This window comes from Anoplolepis gracilipes, chromosome 12 (assembly GCF_047496725.1).
Source record: "Anoplolepis gracilipes chromosome 12, ASM4749672v1, whole genome shotgun sequence".
NCBI classification, from domain to species: domain Eukaryota; kingdom Metazoa; phylum Arthropoda; class Insecta; order Hymenoptera; family Formicidae; genus Anoplolepis; species Anoplolepis gracilipes.
Genome location: NC_132981.1, coordinates 4,172,582 through 4,197,459, shown reverse-complemented (window position 1 = coordinate 4,197,459; position 24,878 = coordinate 4,172,582). Strand labels below are relative to the sequence as shown.

Sequence of the window (24,878 nt, the reverse complement as noted above, 5' to 3'; positions counted from 1 at the left end):
TTTTAATAAAAATTAAGTATATTTATCAAAACAGTTACATATTTTCTATAATAATTGAAATAAGCATTAAAATGACAAGGGATAGAAATTACAAATTATTGTTTCATTGCGATATTAATAAGCGGTAATTATTTCTTTAAATATACTTACATTAGAATCAAATATGTTTCGCTTGCTTTAAATTTTTTGTTAATTTATATGTGATTTGTGCTATTTGTACATAATTTGCAAGTATATATATATATATATATATATATATATATATATATATATAATATAAGATATATGTATAATATAAGAGAGATACTACGTATACACATGATGTGTGACTGCTCTGCTCGAGTCTCGCCGTGCGAATGATAACAAGGACTACGGGACACGAAAACACTGTGGTATGTAAGCTATCTCTTATATGTGTACAACTACTACGTACTATACTCGACCTTGACGTAGCGCGCTCGTGTTTACACATTCCACAGTGTCTTTATTCGTTCCGTAGTCCTTGCTATTATTCACACGGCGAGACTCGAGCAGAGAAATCACGCATCACATTTTGTGAGTGGTATTTCTCCAAACGTAATTTTCTTGTGCGATTATTGCAATCATTGATTATATCAATTGACACGATTTAATAATTTCTATAATTCGCTTACGATTCGTAATATGCATTCGAAAACGAGAATCTCGAGAAATGATGACTATTTATCGAGGCACATGTACATACATATATTTAATACGATACATATACATACATTTTAAATCGCGAAGCACTAGTAATTATTTCATTGCAACGTTAATTACAGGCGATAATAGTTTATTATATGTTAGTGATTAAATGTAACGTCATTGTGGTAGTTGAGTCTATGTGATACGTAAATTGCGAAAGTTGAGCCGAATGGTATTAAAGCATTGTGTGTTCATAATTTTCGTATTGTTTTTACATTAGCTGTATCATCAAATTTGTGTCGTGTATAATCAATATCGGGAGTGCCATTCAAAGTGTCGAGCGTTCACGTGTCGCATTTTGTTGATTAGTGCGCGCGCAAGTAATTGTAATTAACTTTGTTTTCGCGAGTGGGTGGCACGCAAGTGTCAGAAAGCAGCAAGGGATGGAAAGAAGCAGACTGTCACAGATCAACGTTGTGTACTACACCTTTGTCGTTTCACGTCATACGGTGAGTGTTAAATTATATTTAATTTTAATCTCGAGACAATGGATTTATGCAAATATTATATTAAGATTAAAGATAAGAAAATACATAAGAAAAAAAATGTAATTTTTATCATAAAAGAATGTAATTACAATTTGTGACTAATTATTGAGGATTGTTGTGATAATTGTTGATTTTTTATTAATAATTAATTTAAAATTTAGGAAATACAATATTTCGTACATGTTGTATTATACTTTAAATATTTTATGATCAATTTTTATGATTAACTATTACGTACTATGTTTGGGCTTTTGGTGGTACATATATTATTACATAGATTATAACGTTACAGTATTTTACTGACGGATATACAAATTTTTATTTGCAATGATAAAAAGAAGATAACAAACGGATGTAAAAATAAAAAATATATTTGTATTTTTTTTAATTGATAGATTTAAATTTGTATATTAATTATATTTTATACCTTTTATAATAAAAAAAAAATTAAATACCAGTTTGAGTTAAATGAGAGACGACAAATTAGTTCAAACATTTAAACTATGTATATTTTGATTTTTAATTATCAAATACATAAGTTGTTTAAAACATAAATGAGAAAATGATGAAAATACTTCATGTTATATTTAATATATCATTTTTCTATTTTTTTAACTTTTACATAGTATTTCTTTATCGTTTTAGATATCGTATACATTATACAACTTTCTTGTGACACAATTTATAATAATAAGTACTTCAATAAAATTAACTCATTTTATCTGCGAATCTAATGTTGATTTAACTTTTAAGAGATCTTTAATTGTGAGAAAATTATGAAAGCAACTAATCTATTATAAATATAATTCTGAATATGTAGTTTACATTCTTTCAACGATATGTTAGTTAGACTGATAGTTAACAATAATCAAATTTTATACTGTATTTCATGAATAATTCAGTAAACTGGACAGTTATGAAAATTCATAAGCTTCCCTGTTGCTTTGCATTTCTACCTTCTAAATTTGAAATGGTCTGCCAAAATAACCTTAAGAATGCTGAATCCAACATTCTTCATGAAATTGAAACATTGACTGTTGAGTAAACAACGTTAGAATCGAATATCAAAAGTAGTAGGTGAAAAATATTATTTATGGTCTTTTTCTATTTTTTGCAAACATGCATAAAAATTTGTTTCAGTATCTGCTTATTGTTAGTGAACACGAATAGCCCGAAGCAATCCACAAATGGACAAAGCCATCGTTTCCCGCTTCGTTCTTTAATACTGCAAATTGAGTTAGTTCAAATATAAAATAGATGAAATATGTTGTGCTCGGTTGTATTTCTCGTTCAGATATTTTGTCAAAAATCAAAGCATATAAATGTCAATCAAATTTCAGCTTAAATAATAGAAATAGTTATTATTACACTATTATTAATATATAACAAGTATATTGTTAATATAATGGGCAATTATTGCGACGGCAGAGGATATTACAATTAATCAATGTTGCACAAAAGTTAGTATACATAAATTAGATGTCTTTTTAAAAATAATATAAGTGATAAAATATAAATATCACGAAAATAAAGATTTCGATACATTTTTCATGAAAATAATAAAATCATTGTGCAGAGCCTTTACAGAAATTTACAATAATTTTTTTAGATAATCCCGTCATTATTGAAAGAAATACTATTTTGCAAGAGATCATTCAATCATAACAAAATATTTAGAATAATTATATTTATTATATAAATATATATATGAGACACATTAGTTAATCTCTGCAATAATAACTAGTCTAACATCATTGCATCGATAGCATTAAATTTTTCTTGGCAAAGTCCTTTCTCTAGGAGACTCATTTTATAATTTACACGGATACATTTCAAGCGTTGCGATTCCCTTGGGATCGCATCGTCCATCGTCAATGCCTGTCCATGGGACCTGACACAATCCCCCATCCACAAACGGACGTATTCGTGTCACTAAATCTCCTTTGAAGTACTTGCATCCCGGGTCTCTGTGGAAGAATAATGTTGCTAAAAGGGGTTTCGCCGCGACGGGGTGGGAACGGTGCACGAAGAGGCGAGACTTGTCGAAAGGGATGGTTGAGAGGAGTGGCGGAAAATGTACAAGCGCGCGGACGCGGGTCGATTTGTTTCTTGGAACAGCGCGGCGTCGCGCCTTTTTCCGCCGTCGCTAAGAAATCAAGCCGTACATCACGTATCTCCTTTTTTCCTCCCCCTCTTGACAGTCACGTCCCACACACGAGGAACGCATACAGGATGATTCAAAATAGACCGATATCGTAGAGAGACACATTATTTAATAACTCTCAAGGCGATATAAGTTTTCTTGTGACTGAAAGTTTTAGGGACTACATTTAAGGACGATGTTGGCAATCAAAATTAAAATTCTATTGTGATGATTTAATTATTTTGAACTATTTATAAACAAATTTTTTTTTGCATCAATTTCAGTAAATGTAATTTTAATTAAAATTTTATTTATAGTTTATATTGGCAAAGCACACTTTTAATATTACAAATTAAAGAATTTTAGCAGATTAGGATTTTAATGGAATATTTCTTCATTAGAAACATTGATATCAGTTTTTTTTTTTTTTAAAGATGACTTATCTGATATTGATTTTGTTATATTTTAGCGTGATTTTGCAATTATATTTCGCACATTTCTTTCTAAATTACAAATATTAGAGGCTGAAATTAATAAAAGAATTGAAAATTCTGAATATCGATAAATTTAATCAAAAATATGTTATAAAATTTGCAAATTATATAAATTTAATAAAACATATGACAGACCCGCGTAATTTTTTTATTAATTTCAAATTAATTTTATTTCGTTAAGTTAATATCAAACCGTAAAATATATATTTGCCGTTGAACGCTTAAAAAGTCGCAATCAATAATGGCTTTTTATCGAACCTTCTGCCAAGACAAGATTAATTCGAAATTTCGCAAACAATTCATGCTTTAAAGGAAATACTCGATTTTTGGGACACTCTGTACATACATGACGCGAGGGCGCGTATATGATATACGGTGTATCGAGCACAGCAGCATTGTTCTTCTCGCATAGTGGCAGCGAACTGGGTCGCACTCGATATACATCGCGAATCTCATTTACTCGTTTGTTCAATGGCTACAAAGCTTGACTGCGATCGATTTCGCGGATCATAGACGATATGCAAACTCGTACCTTACTGTCTATTAGTCTGAAGAAGACAATAACAAATAGAGGACTGTAAATTTTAAGATAATATGATAGAAATCAACACATGAGATTTATCTTACTAAAATAGAATGTAAAGTATATATTTTTTGTAGGCATCTTCAATATTATATAATATATATAAAACATATATAGATCACATTTAAAAATAAAAATAATCAAACACTTCTTTATATCACAATTAAATAATCATCTTTTATTTTATATTCAGATTTTATTTTTTAAATAAAATTAAAGTTTCACAAAATATATATTTTTTAAAATACTTCAAATAATAAACAATAAAAAATAATGTTTCTCACTGCTTTCAGGAAAAAAAAACATCCGTATAATATAATGTATTTGTATATATATTTTGGAATATATATTAAATAAGATAATAATTAATTTCATCGTCATATTATATATACAATAACTCAATCCGATTCATTATGAATAGCAGCAATTCATTTGTACATCTCTTATACACTATCCTGCCAATTTTATTGTTATGTATAATTGTAATAATTTAATATCAATTTTCATAATCTAATTAGTAAAATTTATTTATTAATTAATAGTTAATATAATATAATATTATAATAAGCTAGTATTACAAAAACCACAAAATGGTATAAAAAAACCGAGATAGAAACAGAAAAAGAGAGGCAGAGAGATAGATAGAAAAAAGAGGGAGAGAGAAAGTATACGATAGCGTATAGCGAACGCAGAGCAATCTCATAAATCAGTCGTGGCCAGCATAAACGGATTACCAAGTGGGAAAATTTACTGCGAGGCACACATAACTTTTCTTTCTATCAGCGATAGAAGAGGGAAAAAAATAAGACCAAGAGAGAGGGATAAAGACCTCCGTTTCTCCTTCGTAAAAATAAATCATTGAAGCCAGCGAAACTAAACAAAGCAAGCGAGCCGTTGCAAAAATTTCAGAAGCCATTTTTTCGTTCGTTGCCGCGTAAATCATTCTTTTATTTTGCAAAATACATGGCTTAATTGGATCACATTCCGTAGAGGGGGAGAATCAACTGACAACATTGTGATTGTTGGTTGGTTAGCTTCTTTCTGTAGAGCTCAATCCAATTAAACCTTAACGTTGCTGCCATTAAATTACGCAAAAAAGGAATTATTTATCTCGAAAATTTACTGGTAAACAATTGCATGTAATTGTTTATCTAATTGTTTTTTTTTTGCCATCAAATGCAAACACTGATTATTGTAAATTTCAATTTATCAAGTTTCTCTAAAAATCGATATATTGAATAAATATACTATACACATATATATATATATATATATATGTACGTTTCTCTTTTGTTAAATATTAAATACATCTGTTTTTACTTTATATAATTAAATAACAAAATGGAACATAAAAGAATTACTTTAAAATAATAAAGATTATATCTGAAATGTTTATATACATATATGTACACACTAAAGCAATTTTAAATTGAAGCATAAGTAATATAAATCTGTGTACATAAAATACAACGCAATAATAAATACAATTTTATTAAATATTTTAATAAACATGCAAAAAAAAATGGTTAAAATACTGAAATTTAGAAATTAGAAATTATCCAAAAATTTTTTTACAAATTTCTCTGGATATTACTTATTGTTAAACATTTCATAATCTGTTGCATTGTTGGGATATAATCTAGTATTTTTTTCATATTATTCTCTTATGCATAAAAAAATATTTCTACAAAACTTGACCACTTCAATCCGTCTATGAACCGCATTTTCTCGCACTGCTCATTACATGAAAATTTGATAAATTTCAATTCTCTACGATATGTGATGCCTACAACGCATGTAATATATTTATTTTCTTTGTTATATTCTATTTGTATTATTTATCAAACATTCGTATTATATCATATTACATGTGAGAGTTCATTATATAATTTTGTTATTATTATTTTTAATTTAATGTAAAATATTTTTTAATTGATTAAAAAATACGGCAATTTAACTTACAATGTTCTCTATTATTTAAAATTCGATTACATTGATACAAAAATCTAATTAAAAAAATATTCACACAATACATGTTAAATATTTATATTATATTCCTATCGGGTACAACATGATACAAACGCAAGTATCATTAAATTTGTTCATTATGGTTTTTTCGCACCACAATATTTTTTTTACACTCCCAAATGAAATAGATATATAACAGCAGGTATATTTAAATATTAAAGAGGAAATGAAGAGTGGCGAAAAATGTAGAATGTGTAGCTGCAAAGGACAAATATATTATGTAAAATATTTCAGCGCATAACTTTTTCCTTGCATGCGTTGAAAATAAAAAAAGAAACAGTTATCGTTAAACATTAACAATGATATTTCCGGAAAATTCAAGTCGCTATAGGCGTTGACGATTTTGATCGTCAGGCAGGTTTGTGATACGTTTTAAAAAGGACGCTGACATGAAACCTGAATGTCCTGAAGCGTTTCCCGCGCTGGTCTCATCACGCTGCTTCCTGTCGCGTTGCCGCGGAATCGCAGCGCGCACAGATGACTGATCGCGATTCGAACAACCCCGGATAACGTCCGCTTTTTTTTTTTTTTTTTTTTTTACGCCGATAATCCTGTTGCGTTTTCCAAGTCCGCAACACGTACCTGTCGGAATGTATATCGTCGGGGCGATGGCAAAGTACGTGACGCGCAAGCTAGAATTATATTTTATAGTTTTCGGCGAACCTTTCCGCAATGTCCGCAGAATCTTCTCTTTCTCTTTCTCTATTGTCTCTCTGTCTCTTTTTTTATATAACAAAAAAAAACAGAAAGTTTTGCGGGACAAAACACGTAGACATCTTCGCGAGATATGTCAAAACAATTACATATAAGAGAAGTTACTCGAAAAAAAAGGCTTCATATCTTTTTGGATACTAATTTTCGCGAAACAGGCCCATCAATTATAATATATTGCACATAGCAAATTAATTTTTATTTTCTCTATAAGCTAATTTTTATATTCTTTATAAGCTATATTTTATAATTTTGAGGAACACAAAATAACAAACTTTTAATTAGATGTTATGTACATTTTGCATGGCTTGTTTCAATGTCATTTTTATTTTAATTATCTCTTTTGAAATATAATCTTCTTAATAATTATGTAGCCAAATGACTTTTTATAATTTTTATTAATAATTTCTATCAAGTAAAATATAGAATATATATATCATCTTCAATATGCAGTATACCATATATGGTTGGTAATAAAATAATTTTTTTTGAAAGTATGTTACAGTTGTACTAAATTTTTATTACAGCAGTTTTATTTCCTGGGGGTAAAATATTTCTTACGTTGTCAGTGAATTATCCCCTATTTACGAGTAGAATGTGTAACCGAGTAAAACGTAGCCGACGTAAACAAGTATCTTACGGCATATCACAAAACATTAAGAATGTAGTATATTCGAACTGAATACGTCCCTCTGTATCAGACCTTCTTAAAGATGTAAGAAGGCACTTGGCGAAGGGTCGAAGAGAATACACGTCGGCAATAGCAGCAACGGGATCGGCAGAAACGGGCGAAAGTAATGGTCAGAAAAATATCTATGCATGTTCTATACGTGAATGCTCAACTATGCTCGTATTTTTCTCACGCTTTCGCAGTCAGAAAAACGGGAAGAGATAAAAGCAGGAGATATAGAAACTATATAGAGAGAACAACGCGGAAAGAGCGACAGGCCGGGTGAAGGGAGGGGAGAAGGGGTGAGAAAAAGAGAGAGAGAAAGAAGCGGCCGGAGAAGAAAAGTTTTCGAAGAACGAAGTAATTTAGAAAGTTTCTGCTCCATGACATTCCGCGATAACAAATTATCCCTGCCCCATTATCCACAAATGCGATTATGATAAGAAAGAACCGGGATAAACTTTAATGTAGTGAGGCCCAGTTAGCGAGAAGGAATCGCGGTCGCGGTGAGGTAACATAACGTCTGCACCTCCTCGCAATTCACGTAGCAGCCACGTGTTCGCGTGTAGTCACGCCCGCAACGTCAAGGAAAACAAACACTTTCCGCGCCTCGCTGCTTATTTCCAGTTCTCGGATTAATTTTGGTCTCGCGTATTAAGGGCCACCTTAAGACTCCGCCGGTTTGTTTGCTGCGGAAGAAAATACCTTCTTAGTTCTCTTTTCTCTTCTTTATTTACAATTATTACAAGAAAATATGCGTAATTAATTTAACGTATTTATTAAACGTACAGTTACGTCTAATTTATTTATTACACTTGTCTTATCATTTTCTCCTTCTCTTTGAAATAGGATTATTATTTTCATAGAGTGCTGCAAATAAGAGCCAAATATACGAGCTAAAAATATTAAAAACAATATTCTTTGTATTAAAGAAGTTTATTATTCATTATGTATATGAAAAAAAAATTTTTTTGATGAATGAGTACAATTGCAATTCCTAGTATAGTACAACGTTTGTCGTAGTAATTTTATTTCAACGCAGGTTATTGTAAAATACGATAAATATTGTCAGCAGTTATTTGTTACCATTTATGTAACGAACAATCATACCTTCATTTTGAAATATGTTAATTGTTTTGTACAGAACGAAAATTATAAATCAGCTGAAGAATACAACGTATTTACACTATAAATTTTTAATGAAATCGCCAATTCAACTAAGTTACAGCTGATTATAAATGCTGTCATTATCATTGATAAGTCACAATTAATCGGTTTTATTAAAATATGCAAAAATATTGTAGAATTGTCGGGCTGCTCGTTAAAATAATCTTTATTTACTATGATGCAATATGTGATATTAAAATTCCGCGATTAATTTATCTGACGTAGCCACAAAATGCTATTTGCATCCGTATTTACTTATTGCAGTATGTCTTATAAAGGAAAACGTCGTATAATTAAATTTAAAAACATTAACAAAATTATATTGAAAAATCTGATTCAATTAATATCAAGAAGATGTAACTGTAACGCAGTACGCAAAACATGTAAAGCAATGAGTAATGCAATACCGCGTTAATCACGCTTGATGCTCTCGCTGATTTGCTCTGATCAGTTGATATCCAACTTGAGAATTATCTCAAGTATGGAATATAATCTAGACTTCATGCACGATTTCGGCCGTGTCACGCACACAAATGTCTGACAACCGATTACACGTTGATCTTGTTTGCGTCACGTTCGGTACACATGCACGTGGTGATACGTGGGCTTTAAGCAGCAAGAGGCGATCTTACGCGGCATTAAACCTGTAAACCCTATTGCATGATACTAAAGTGATCATCGAACGGAATAGCATCTGATAATCGTATAAAGGCAACAGTGACAGGAATCTACTGCTGCATGAATTTCGTATTAATCTTACGTTAAGAGGCGATGAATTTATTAACGTTTACGTATACGGTATCATTAATTTTTTTTCTGCTCTCCAACAAAACTTTTAACGAAGAAGCATATGCAACGTTCTCTTTACAAATATATTGTCAATAAATCCAATAAGAAGATAAAACATTATGCTTGATCTAGTATATAAAATTAGATATTTAAAAGTCATATATTGTTTTAAATACTTTATTATATTTGTTATAATGGAGATTTTTAATTTTAACATAAAATGTTGAAGAATGGCACAAAAATTCGTTATTCAGTTGTTGAAAAGAATTAAAATGAGTTAGTCGTTGCATTATTTAATTTTTACAGCGTAACGCTCTGCTGCGAAATTCCAGAATTTCCAAATTCCACGCAACGTTAAATTAAATATTTTTCTTTCAATTTATCTAATTATTTTACGTTTTAATAAATTTTCCGCCAAATGTAGAATTTTATTCTGCCGAAAGTTTGGCTGCAATGCAACAAGATCGATTCTATTAGAATTGGCTTTGACATATCTATGTGTTTACATCTACTTTTGGTAGACGTCCCTTTACTTTATGAAATGTTGCAAATATCACCCATTCATATATAACTTCTCGACAAAGTATTCACATTACTTACTACTTGAAAATTATGCAACTTTTACTTCCCTTCTGATTTATTCGCAATATGGAATTACTGATTCATTTCTTATATGAAATATGTAATTGCTTAATATTACAAAAACATAAACATGTATATTTTTTAGAACACAGAAATAATTTCTTTTGCAATCTGTAATTGCAAATTTATATCAGTTAAATTTTTACATTAAAAAATGTTGGATATTCTATCATATATAATTTAAAAAAGCACTAGTTGTCTAAAATAATAAACAATTATATATATCGCGCGTTATATATTAGTAGAAATGTAAAATAATTGATTCCCTTTTTTACCGTCGTCGTAGCAAAAAATACTGAAAAATACTGATAAATAGCATTAATCGCAATATAAAGTGAATATTTGAGGCAATTTGAAAAACAGCATGCATTTGCTTTTGCTCTTATCGAGAGCTTTCTCTTTCATTCATACGTACGTAAACAGCACGATTTACACCCTGACACCCGAGATAAAACCGACAGAGATGGAAAAAGAACGCCGACGCGGAACAAAAAGTAGAATGCAGACATCGGTGAATGTGATATCTTAAAATTTCCTCTATCTGCTAATTTATGTCGATGGCACGTCGAGATGGATCGGTCGGCACCGCTAGGACGAAGTTGGGAATAATCGAAGTTCCTCGGTGGATGCGGACAACCAATGGCAACCGCCGAGGGTGATACCATTCGAAACTTTACCATCAGCGCATTGGAGCCTCAAACCAGAGGCAGGGGAGCAGGCGAGCAATGAAGCTCGAGTCATGCCGAAGTAAACTAAATTATTGTAGAACAAGCAAATATCGTTTAAAAGCACGACTAAGATTTAAATCATAGTCGAATGTTTAATACAGGATGAATGAGGCGAATAATAATGCAACGTCGACGGTGATAAAATTTACATAGTCTACTCTCGTTGTACGCGAGATTTCTCTTGCACATTATTTTTCTACATTTTTATCGAAAAATTAAGAATTATTCATAGAATTATATTGCATAATGATCTCAAAATAATATTTGTCAGATCAAGTAATTTCATATTATTATTCTCTTGAAGGAATTAAATGTTAATCCTACATTTACGTAAACGATGTTATTTAACCACAGAAGTTTAAGATCGAAAATTTATTGCAGTACATATGTGTTTTATCTAAAATATTCTTGTAATCGTGATATAAATTGAGCTCTGATACGTATTTGAGTCTAAAATATCATCCGCAGTATCGTAACCCCTTCACTCTTATCTTTACCAATACGTCGCTCTCAACAGGATAAATATTGAGAGAGAGAGAGTACTGCTTTTACGCGTATCGTCACGTGAGTACGTTTTGCGATTTTCTGCCGAGAACGAATGTCGTGAGAGAGTCGTACTCTTGGTATGAGTGTACAGGATTGTGCAGCATGAACCGTGAAATGCAACCGTGCGATCCTCCTCATACTCGTTTCAGCGAAAATGATAGATCTCTCGCTCTCTCTTTCTTTCTTCGACTCTCTTGTCATGTCGCATATATTTTATGCAAACAAACGATGGAAGGGCTCGTCTCTATCGACGGCCCAAGGTCGTCGACGCGCGCATATTCATAAGTATGATAAGCACAAGATCTTACCCTATGTACTTGTCAAGGCATAAAAGAACCCCAGATGAGACTAGTAAATGAAACCTAAGACTGCGTACATAATCTTTTGAGATCTAAAGTTACACGTTCAGTGATTTTAATTTTGTGACTTTAGCTTTAGTTCCGTTTAGGTGGATCCTTCAAACAAATTTTTAATCAAAGGTTTGTCAGTTTTTAATTAAATGTCACATTTTATTATTATTATTATTGTTATTGTTATATATACTGCAGAAAACATAGAGAGTAAAAAAAGTTACTTTTATTTTGTTGATAACATCTTATGATGTAATTAGTTTGATAAAAAAAAAAAAAAACAAATTGCTCCATTTTTAAACAATTTTGTCATTAATGTCATTAGTATGCACAAGTATATAATGAAAGTCGCTACATTAACAACAATACGTTCTCAGCTTTTCATGTTTTTTGCTCTCCGTGTGCCGTCACGAAAGCATTATTTCCTCTACTAAAGAGAACCGGAAAATTATTTCCCTATTCATTCTGTTTCAAGCTGATTGTATCATTGGTTGGAAGTAATCGCCATGAGGGTGAAGAGTGGAAGAATGGGGAACAATTAACGTTCGCGGACATATGTCAAGGGATGTGCGGGAATGGAGCGAAAAGTTGCGTATGCAGCGGAACGTAATCTCTCGACTATTTCGTAACTCGAAATCTCGAGATACAATTCATAGGATGAGTTGAAAATTTTGCGAATCATCAGAATGTATTTGTAGAGGAAATTAAACTGTTTGAAATTGTTCAATGTGCTGTCGCGGATTTAATTCCGGGGGAAAAAAAAAAAAACCTTTTATCGGTTTTTACAGTCGTAGAAGTTTGCACACTTTTTATACGTAATATTGTAGATAAACTTTATCGATTCTGCGCGTGATTAATTAAATTAAATAAATTCATATTTATTATACCTTATACTTAATGAGCTGGTATGAAAAAAGAAAGTATATTTAATTTACTTGCGTGATAATATTGCAATAAGGAATAAAATCGTTGAGCTGGAAAAAGTTTAAATGAAAAACTCTAATAAAACTTGGTCTGTCAGTTCATCACGCCTTCATTGTAAAAGTGGCACAATTTTCTGCAAGGAGATAAATTGTACTAAAGCTAAGAACTAGTATCGTGAGGCAAAGAAAGAGAGAGAGAGAGAGAGAGGAAGATAGAAAGTAACGCGGCAATGTCTCGTAATTAAGACGAATAATATTCACATTGTGCGAATTATACCGTTTATATTAGCGCACTGTTCCGCGACCAAACACGTCTAACGAAACAGGGAGAAAAGCGAAGATGGAAGGAGAGTGGCTGGAAAGACTCGGGTATTTAACTACCGAATTTCAGCGTCTTTGCAGCGTGGCGTGCATAATGCCACGTCGGAGAGATCCTCTGTGAGTGCAACTCGCGGCGACGATGAACGAGACGCGGTTGTCTCATCGAATTCTCTCCTCTCGTATTATATGCGGAAACGTGAGAACGCCTAGGAACACGATCGTATTAAGGCCGCAACAATTTTCAACACAGACTGAGTGCTCATTGCTTATGTGAGCATCCTAGGTGCATCCGCGTAGATGCGTTTGCCGAGAATTGCTGGTACAAACGATCAGAGAGAGGGAAGCCGTATTTCCTGACAATATTCGCGACAAAGGATAAGGCTGCGCATAATTGAGAATACGCGTATCAAGTTACCTTTACAATTTACCGTTTGTGCAAATTATAATTTATAATGAAAATAGATTATTGCTTATTCATATATTTTCATAATTAATTTGATACATGAATCGAGATATATCTTATATTTCGGCAATTTTTGTGATTTCCTATTTTATTTTATCGTATTCTCACAAAGTTTTATTCCACGGCTTGCAAGAGATTCAGTTGCAAAAATCGACCGACATGAATATAAATAGAAATAAATATAGGTAATTTTCATTTATCGGAGAATTATAATAAATTAATTATTAAATAATGAATATGTTAGCCAGTATATGCATCATCGGACGAGAAGATAATTGAGGAAAAAGATGTTTGTGAAATATCACGTAGTTGAATAAAGCAAAGTGTGAAATCCTATTGTGAGTCAGACTAAACCTTAAACAAACCAATGGAGATTTCCTCGGGGTATTGACGACAGTGTGTGTACAAGATATTGCAAACGCAACGACCAACACAGTCGGCAACTCAAACAAACAAAGGAAACAAACGTTCGCTTAAATCGTGTCAATATCGATCGATTCTGGTTAGCTATCGGATCTACGTATTAAATGACACTTAACAAGTGGGGCTTATTGCATACATTGACATTATTTTCTAAATTTCATAAGTCTATTTAATATTGTGATAATAAATTTATTTATTATTGAGTCTAAATAATAGTTATTATTATTATTGTTGTTTTACAACAAATAATAATAAAATGTTAATCAAAATATATTCACAAATGTCGATATCTGTGAACGTGATACAGAATGTTGAAATGGAAATGCTGGTAAGAAGAAGATATGGAAACTGTATGAAATTGCCTCGCACGCTAGAGAGATTTTGAAAATTATAGTCACGTTCAAATACTTTCCACGGAATGGCAAAGCAGGATTTCGGTATACAATAAAAGAGCGACACTTTATATCAATTTTTACATTTCTATTATGCACGAAAATATTTTATCATGCGCGAAATAAAATAAAAAAATTCTTTACAACATGAATAATACACAAATAATTTAGAACCAAAACATTCATACATACATATTAGTTATATATATATTAATCATAAACTCCATAAAAAGTCAAATTCCATAAAATTTATGAAATATAATCATAAAGCTAGACTAGGTATCCATCAAAATGATTAAAAAGTGTCAAATTAAAGTGATAAATTAGAAAACGTCACACATGTTTTTTTGATAAATTGCATTTTAATTGATACTATTATATTTTATTTTCACACATTTATTGTTTTTTTAACATATATATATATATTTTTTTTTTTTAATAAAAATTCACAGAAAAGCACTTTCACGAGATCGTGAATTTACGTACGTCTCATGCAACATTACGATCTAATAGAGCGAGGGTGAATAAAATGCGGGCGACACTGGATCGTAAAAAGCAGGCGGTTGCTCTCGCATCTTTATTCGACGTTCGGATAAGAAACTCGAGTAAAAGGAAAAGTGCGAGATTGGGAGGAGAGGGTGTGTGCGATCGTAAATTATCTTCCTACCGCACGGGTGTACTCTTTCGTGTTATGCGCGGTGGCCAAATGTCACAGCATTACAATTACAGACCATCAAAAATGGAGGACGTAATATTTGATCAGAAGTATGTATAGAACGAGAACCATTCTGCTTGTGACGAGGAACAATCACGGGTCTAAAAGTACAATTCTATATAGAAGTGTTCCTATAACAATGGAAGTTCCGGAAGCCAACGTTTTTGGCGAAAGTTTCTTCGTTAAACCGATACACACCGAGAAACGGCATTGTCCCGAAAATGGTGATCGATCACAATATGTTCGTGGACGGGGGTGTCTGTAAAAGCCGTAAAATGGATGTTAAGAAAAGGCAAACGCGTATCTAATGTACTTTCTTGCAACACTTGAAGTATTTTCTTGACTTTGTCATTTTCCGATTGTATTTTCTTGACATTTTTCAAGCTGTTGTTAAAGCAAAAAAACTACTTTCATCCTAAATAAAAAGTAACGTATATATCTGGTGATGCCAATTACTATATATTTTCATATATTCTTTGAAAAAAATAGAATTCAAGACGTTTCAATATATATATTTTTAAATAAAAGTTTAAGATAGAAGAAAAAGCTAGATACTTATAAGATTCTAGCAGATCGTTCAAAGGTTCTCGAATTAAAGTTGAAGTAATTTGTCTTACTTTTTCCATCGTTAAATATTTATTCATCTGACTATTAAATTTTCGCGAGACCAGAATCCAAGCTTCCATGGTCCGGAAATCTGCCTTATGCGCTCGCGAAGCGATCAGTAGCAGCAGCGGCGGTCAACCCCGTTAACTGTAGCCATACTTTACAGACAGTTACGTAAATCCCTCATACAATATTGTAGAAACATCAAGTGTGTTGCCCGGTTATGTGTTGACGTTATATTTACCGATGATTTCCCGCGGATTTCCCGCGTCCGGCAAAATCACTGGGTTGGACGCGCGCGTAAACAAACGCGATAAATTGGTTGGTTAGCCCAGCTACACGGGCGACCGAAATACGAGCATAATGAAACGATTTTCATTGGTTACTGTTAACCAGTTTGGCTTGTCTGTTGTAGAGAAATTAAAAATGCAAACAACAAGAAAAAAAATCGGGGAAGAAAAAGCGAGGACGAATCAGCATCGCGCGCGCTCGCGCGGTGCAACAAAATTGCAATTGCACGTTTACAACGCTCACTACGCACAATCTTTTTCCCTCTTTTTCTCTCCGTTAATGTTTGTCTCTCCTTCCCTCCCGTTTCTCCTGCCGTTGAATCGTTGCACTTTTGCGAGTTAATTAATGATCTCGTGGTAATTGATTATTCCGCTCGTTTCGACGGCCGCTCGCAAACGTACATTGGATTTATCGCGGTTATAAACTTGGCTTCTGCGTGTCGTTTGAATGGAATATTACGGTCGTGTGTATAGGGAAATAACGAATGGAGATAGCTGTCCACGTGATTAATCAGAGCGATCCTTTTTATAAGGACTCATGAGCGTATCGAGCAACGCGGACGCGAGCGAAAATTCGCAGGCGGGAATATTCGTGATCGTCGTTATCATCGGCGGAAGTAGTTTCGAATTTACGGACGTTAATTGGCCGTTTGAGCTTTAATGAAACAATGTTTGTGGATTTTCCAATGATCGGTGACAATTGATCTTGCCTGCAAATTTACAAAAATAAACGCTAATTATATATATTACAGCGGATATAATTTTTGACACATTTTTGACAGTTCAAAACATATAAGAATAAAAACGATATTAATAAAATAAATCATTTTATTATTTTTTTGTGAAATATATATATATATATATATATATATATATATATAGAAAATCCGTATTTTCTGTATTAATTTATCGTGACAAAATTTACAACACATTTTTATGATTTTTTAAAATTGAATTTTCACAAAATATAATCACGCATAATAATCTTTTGCAATGAGAAAATAAAAACAATATTTGCATTTGTTGTTATACTTTTATAATATTGCGAATATGATTGCATTCGTTCATATAATGACTGTTTTGATTACAAAAACAAAGATATAATAAGAGACTACATTACATCGCATTATCTTCTCCGTACACACTTTACAGGTCAAGTATACGCAAATGCCTACGTGCGCGTTCACTCGCCTATGCAGTTCCTGCCTTGTTTCGGGTATACGTATCACACTATGGTCATGACTAGTAACGCCATCCGATGTAAAGGGTGGTACATATGTATTTATTATATTTTTGTTTAATAAATTATTGAAGATAAAACAATAATATAAAAGTGACATTTAAAAAAAATATAGTCTGATTAAATGACAAAACTTTTGTAATTACCTTTGATATCCGAATATGATTAATATGATTATTATAACAAGAGAAGAGAAGAGGATTAAGACAGAGACACCCCGTATAAATGCAGACGCATACCCGTATATGCATAGCTTGCTGCCTGCCAGGGAAATGCCGCACTAAGGATAGTTCCGTCGTGAGAACGAGGAAATTCCAGATCTGTTGTCAGAAACGTAGTGCATTCGATATATGTTAAAATGTTAAACATGTAAACATATATTTACTGGACAAGCTGTACAGGGACAATTATCGTTTTGACAGCTCCCATATAAACTAAAGAGCAGACATGAACGTCAATTAATGTTAAAACGTAGGATTTTGAGGAAACATTTCGTAATAATATTAAGTTTACTGCGCAATAATTTTTTAATGCGTTGCTCTAATTTATTATTTTTAAAACTCTATTTATACGCTCATAAATCTACAGTCTTTTGTTTTGCTGAATTACAATGCAAGACTGAAAACAGTTAAAATAAATAATAACGTTATATCTGTCACGTTATTAACGGAACGAGTTTGTGATGGAAATGTTTAAATGGAACCTTACGGATCGGACTATAGTCTACAAAATGAACAGCAAACTCAAATTTAGCAGGTCATATTGTCAGGCAGGCCTCATGCTTTTTCTGTTTTATATCAAATGCCATGCGCACAATAGCGGTCGCAGACACAGTTAAAACAGAGAGAAACTATCTATATCATTGTCATGATTTTAATCTTTCACGCAATATTAGTTAGACAATTAGTTTAAATTTATTTTTACTCTGAATATTTTCCCCTATTTTAAAAATCTGATTGCGAATGAACTAATTGCATAATATTCCGCCGAATCTTCATTCAACTAATCGTTCTAAAAGTTGGATTTTATATACAGGATGTTCGCAAACATTCAGCCAGACTTTGAGATTTTATGGGAAATTTAATTCTAAACAAAAAGTTTCCTATAAATATAAGTCCAAAAATGTTTCCTTAAAAAGTTAGCATCCAAAAACTGAAATCGTGGTTGTTTTACACATATTTTTACAAATACCTGGCGAAGCATGCGTTTTTTAACAAAAAGTTGTATAGAATTAAATTAACTTTCAAGTGAGACCAAAGTGATTGTAGTACGTTCCATAGGTTTTGAAATAACCAGTTTCAAATGTACAAAAAAGTGTGGTACGAGTTACAAAAGCAAAACAAAAACTTAAATTATTAAATTAAACAAATAAGGTAAAATCTAGAGAAAAATAAAATAAAATAAAATAAGATATTATAAATAAAATAATATAATATAAATTTAAATGAGAAATAATAAAATAAGATAGATAGAAATAAAACAGTCTCTAAAATGAAATAAAATGAAATGACATAAGATAACACTTATAATAATATAAAATAGAATAAAATAATATAAAATAGGAAAAATCTAAAATAAAATATAATAATAAAATTAATTTTATTTATTAGATTGAATTTATATATAATGACGTAACAATTTAATCAAATCTCTATGAGTAAATCTAATGAATTATTATATGTATAGTATTAATAAATTTGATTATATCTTTTAATACATTACGTAATTTTTAATAAGCTTTGTAATTGAAAGTCCATAATTGATAAATATTGCGTTATTAATCGTTCTATTCTAAAACCTTATAATTTTTATACACATTTCGTATGTTTTCGTGTAATTATATATAATAAAACATTTTAATTATATATATAATAAAATATTTTGTAACTATATTTTATAATTGTATATATTATAATTGTATTTTTCAGAATTTTATATTGTGATTGTAAAAAAATTATATATATCTATATATATATATATATATATATATATATATATATATATATATATATATGTATATATTATTTATTGTATTATAATCTATATTGCATTATATAATTATAAATTTAACAATTTTATTTTATTATTGTATTATTATAAATTCCATGTTTTGTTAAATAATTTAACTTATATTCAAATAAAATAGTTATAAAAATTATATCTCCTCCGGTATCTCTAGCTTAACGAAGGCATTCGCCAAGTGAGGAGGTTTGACTATTCTAATGAACTTAAGAGCTATGCCAGCGGTAACATAGTTAGCGGTTGGGATCCAAGCTGGACAGGTCGAAGAGGAGAAGTCAAACTAAGAGAGATATTTTCCATATTGAAGTCAAACTAAGAGAAATACTTTCCATATTAGAGATTAAAATTATAGATTTTTTCCATTACTCATTAGCAAGTCTATGTGAAAAATATTTAATATGTCACAGTAGAATGTTTTTGAACATTTATTTAAAATAAAAAATGAAAAACTGGAAATATCTTATACAATTCCATTTTTTAAATACTTCACCCTTATACGTAAATTGTTCAAAATATTCATTTGTGCGTTCAATTTTGTGCTTTTTTTTAGAAAAGAAATGTAATCACAATTTTTCGATCGTCATTGAATTAAAAAAAATAATATTATTAAAAAATGGTTATTGTTATGTCACTCAAGTTTTCCATTTAGTATTTTTTTATTGTTACTTATTTTTAAGATAATTATAATGAACGGTCGTTCAAAATTAGAGAGAGAGAGAGAGAGAGAAAGAGAGAGAGAGAGAGAGAGAGAGAGAGAGAGAGAGAGAGAGAGAGAGAGAGAGAGAGAGAGAGAGAGAGAGAGAGAGAGAGAGAGAGAGAGAGAGAGAGAGAGAGAGAGAGAGAGAGAGAGAGAGAGAGAGAGAGAGAGAGTTTGTAGTATTTTATTAAACACTAATAATTACAAAATATGTATTCTTTTAATTTTTTTTCTTTTATTCCATTGATTTTTCAAAAGAATATACTTCTTAACAGAGATTAATATGAAAGATTGAAAGTTTGTTTAATTTAATTCGATCAAAAGTAGTTTGTTTTAATTTAAATCCGACAAGGCAAAAAGCTGACACGATGCGACCAGATTTACTTTGCTTTAAGATACGTCTTTCTTGCAGAAAGCAAGGATAGTTTCTTTAAATTTTTGTGAGATATCTGTGCTACAAAAAAGACTTATTAGAGTTATTAGAACTATATAAATACTATAAATATTAGAATTATTTAACAGTCTTACTTATTTATTTATTAATATTAGAATTATTAGTTATTAAAATTATTACTATTTATTGCTCTTATAGAAACATTAAGGATATAATTTAAAGTCATAAAAAAATCAATTTAATTTTAAAGAAAATTATATAATCAAGAATGATATATAACACATATAATATCTCTTTGAATTTTCTATAAATGTTTACTATAAATACATATAAATATGTAATTATTTTAGAGCTTGACACATTTTTTATGCAAACGATATTTTGCTGATGTTTTAGAGTTTTGTTTGATAAAAGTAATAGAAATGTTCTTTTGGTTAAGTAGAGAATATTTTCTAATGAAACCTTATGAAGGAATAATTCATATTCGCTCACGTTACAACACCTCTTTACGAGAAGCTGTTAGATGAATGGATCTTGTCCCCATAAAACAAACATTTGTCCACGGATTTAGGAGTGAAATCTGAGAGCAATGAATTCAATGTAATTTTCTATTAATTACCACAAGCCTCGTTCGACGAGCTTGATATTTTGAATTAAATGTTTCAACGTATGTAGATAGTATCTATTCAGCTCTTGGTAACAAATCAAAAATTAAAGCTGCAGACATTTTTTTGATAAATTTATTATATTTGTTACGACGAGCACTGAACGCAGAGATGTATCGTGGCCCGATTGAAACATTCGTTAAGGATTCAATGGTGCGAAAGTGTGAATGCAATTAACTGTATGCCATGCAATCAAATATAGAAACAGAATTAATCGTACATATATGAACTCAGCGAGACAAGAAAACATAGAGCAAAGGAGAAAAGGCGATAATTATATGTATTGTTATTTAAATTACAGTTATGAAAAAAACAAAAGCGTTATAATAATTAAAAGCGATATACATTTTTTCATGTTTGCTTGTTACAAAAAGTTATTCTATGTAGTATTTTAAAATTTATTTTACAAATTTGATCAATTTGTATAAAAGAAAATAGAAAATAATTCCATGGTAATTCAAAATGTATATCTTATTAATTACTGTATAATGGTTAAACTGTAATAATTAAAATGAATGATATAAATATGTAATAAACAGTATGTGACTAACACATTAGAAAAAATAATAAATATATTAATAAATATATTTGAAATAAGAGAGTTAAAGTGTTGCAATAGCTTACTTCATTTTCAGTAATTTATATAAATTTTGAAAATATATCTCGCAGAGAACAGAAAGCAAAGATTATAGAAGAAAATCGATTTGTTAGAATTTTCAAATGGTTTTTAGCATAAAATAATCGGAGAGCGGGAAACTCATTTATTTTAATTATATATGCTCGTTAATGTATCTTATGATATTACAGTGAACAAAGATTATCGAACTATCGACACTTCTATGTTTGCTCAATATCCTGCAGAGTGAAGTATAAAGTAGAAAAAATTACACTCTAAGCATTATATCGCGGATAAAGGATGAGAGAGTGAAGAAAACTGAGAGCAAAATGCGTTTATGTAAAGTGTTGTAATGATAACAGATTAGGAGGCCGCATTGTGTAAGTTTCTTATAAATCCTGTGTACGCATTTTATGTCATATAATTTTCTTCAACCACACCATTTTCGCACGAGAAGGAGAGGGAGAAATAAAACTTGAACGAATTTATACGCTTTTTCTATAAAAATGCCGTCGTATTTTTTCACCAAAGAGAGCAGACTCGATTTAAGATGTACAATACAAAATGTAATCAATTGTAGTAAATTACTTTGAAATATACATATAAAATGCATTTTATATAGAGAATTCTGTTCTTTGTACCATAGAGAGTTATTGTCAGTACAATATAATCAAGCCGAATTAAACTCAGACGAGAAAGAAAAAGTCCCTCTAACTAAAGAGCTTAACGAAAGTTCAGTGTTTTATAGATCACGGATGAACTTGAGATTCTTTGCGTGGTCAGCGACCTGTCTTTTCGCGACAATCGTTTGCTGTTTTACAGCGAGTCTCTGCGTCTCGACGAATGAGAGTCCCAAATTCGTCGATCGAGAGAGTAAGTTTTCAAAACTCGGGGCGCTTTAATCGTAAAACGTTTCAACGTTTTTCTCGCGTAACAGTAAAGTTACAAAAGCTCCTTACACTGTGCAACGGTTTCGGGGGGGGGGGGGGGAGGGGGGAAATCTTCAAGCGCAAACTTTTCACCAAAACTGCCCTTGTACTGCCGCGCTGCCGAAACTCTACTCTGATTTTTCAGATCGCTTTAGAAAGACTAAAGAGAAACAGAGTACAAGAAAACCCGAACAAGTAAAACTAAACTCAAAATCGACTATTACTTGTTAAAGAATGTTAGTGTTAAAGATGTGATAAAATCTGATTTACGACATATTTTTCTAATCTGTCACAGCAATTTATGTTTCCTACCATAATAATTTAAGTCATTTGCTTATCAATCAATATTTAATTATTCATAAATTTTCGAATATTTTAGACTTTTATCGATAAGCTAATATTTTATGACTATCGTTTATAATGATTTCTAAATTTAGGGAGTCTACTTTTATCATACATACAAGAAATTAAAATACTTCTTGGTGCTCAGAATTATTTGTTTTCTTGACAAAAGTAAAAAATAGTAATAATATTATCAAATATTTTTAATTAATGAGTAGTAGCATATATTGAGAGTACAGAAATTTTTCTTAAAAAACCACTGCATTAATAGTCTTTAATCTGACACAAAATCATTCTAAGGCAGTCATGTGGCGAAGACGATGCATAACGATACGCTACCGTAAAATAATATGCAAATCAACGAACAGGCTGACGCTCGCGGCGCACCAGAGCGCTGTGGAAATTACTAATGAAAATTCCGCTTGATACTTACCTAATTATAATGAATAGTTATCTACTGAACTGACGATATATACATATATGATTGAGATGACGATATGACTGTAATTGTCGTGGAAATTTCAAAAGTACCGATCGTATATTTCATCGTATCTGTAGATAATAATTTAATTATAAAAGCATTTTATATCTTTTAATCTTTATATCTTTTAATCGTGAAATTTGAAAAAGACATATTTAATTATTAAAATTATTATCATTAATTATAATTATATATAACAAACATTATATTTTGCTTAATTTTTCTGATTACAATTACAATTTCCTTAATATTGCTTCTTTTTTATATTAAAATAATTATTATTTTTCTTAGTAAAATAATTTCATGTATTTAATTAAAAATAAAAGATATTACTATGTACACAGAGTATATCACGCAAAAACTGCGGTACAAGCAAAATGTAAAATAAAATGTAGAATAAAATTATTTTACATATATATAAGATTTTATTCTCGAAAAAGTCAAATCTGAACATTCATCGAGTATAAAAATATTTTATGCTAAATTTTATTTTATATTTTTGACGTGTATTTTCATGGAATTATCTTCATTTATTTTTATATCTGATTTCCAATACGACCTTCGAATAAATATATCTCGTAAGATATTATTTTAAACCGCTAAATATAAAACACGCGATAATTAAATAGAAAAGAAATACTTAATAGATTTATAATTTAAAAGCGTGCGCTAAACTAATTGTGGCGAATGAGCTTGCAGCGGAATCAATTTGTGCGACGACAAGATCTATCTGTTACAGGTGATCTCCGGCTTCTAGACTCATCGAGTGTCCTCGAGTAATTGTCAAGTAATTATCCTGGAATAATTGGCGCTTAATAATCTAGCACCGTTTGTCGTCTAAATTGCCGCACGCTTCATTGCAGTCGTAATACGGTAGTAGATTAATTTGATGTAGGTACAAATGTTAGCAATTTAGTCTTTATCAGTAATCCTAGCAGAAACATTGACTGTCTATATAAAAACATTGAATGATTGTTGTTGCGGAAATAGGAAAATATTTAATATAGTAAATACTTAATATAGAACAATATTTTGAAAAACGTATATTAAACTGACAGAAAACTGGTGAAATTAAAAATATTGCAACGCTTGTTGTTGCAAAAATAGTAAAAGCAAAAATAATATAATATAGTATAATATTTTGACAAACGTACATTAAACTGGCAGAAAAACAACCTTTTATAATTTATTAGTTTTGCAAAAAATATCATACATTCGTAATTTAAGCGAAAAACAAAAATATTCAATCCTAGAAATATATACATGTAATATAAGAAATAAATACATGTGTAAT

The 24,878-nt window shown here is 30.6% G+C and overlaps 1 protein-coding gene across 1 annotated transcript in view; it reads left to right on the top strand.

Moving 5' to 3' along the window:
- Nucleotides 1-548: 548 nt before the first annotated feature.
- LOC140671784 (neural cell adhesion molecule L1) overlaps nt 549-24,878 on the top strand; it is a 151,543-nt gene continuing 127,213 nt past the window's right edge. Inside the window, exon 1 of the mRNA XM_072903390.1 lies at nt 549-1,175. The gene's annotated coding sequence lies outside the window, so the exon portion shown is untranslated. The remainder of the gene's footprint in view (nt 1,176-24,878) is intronic.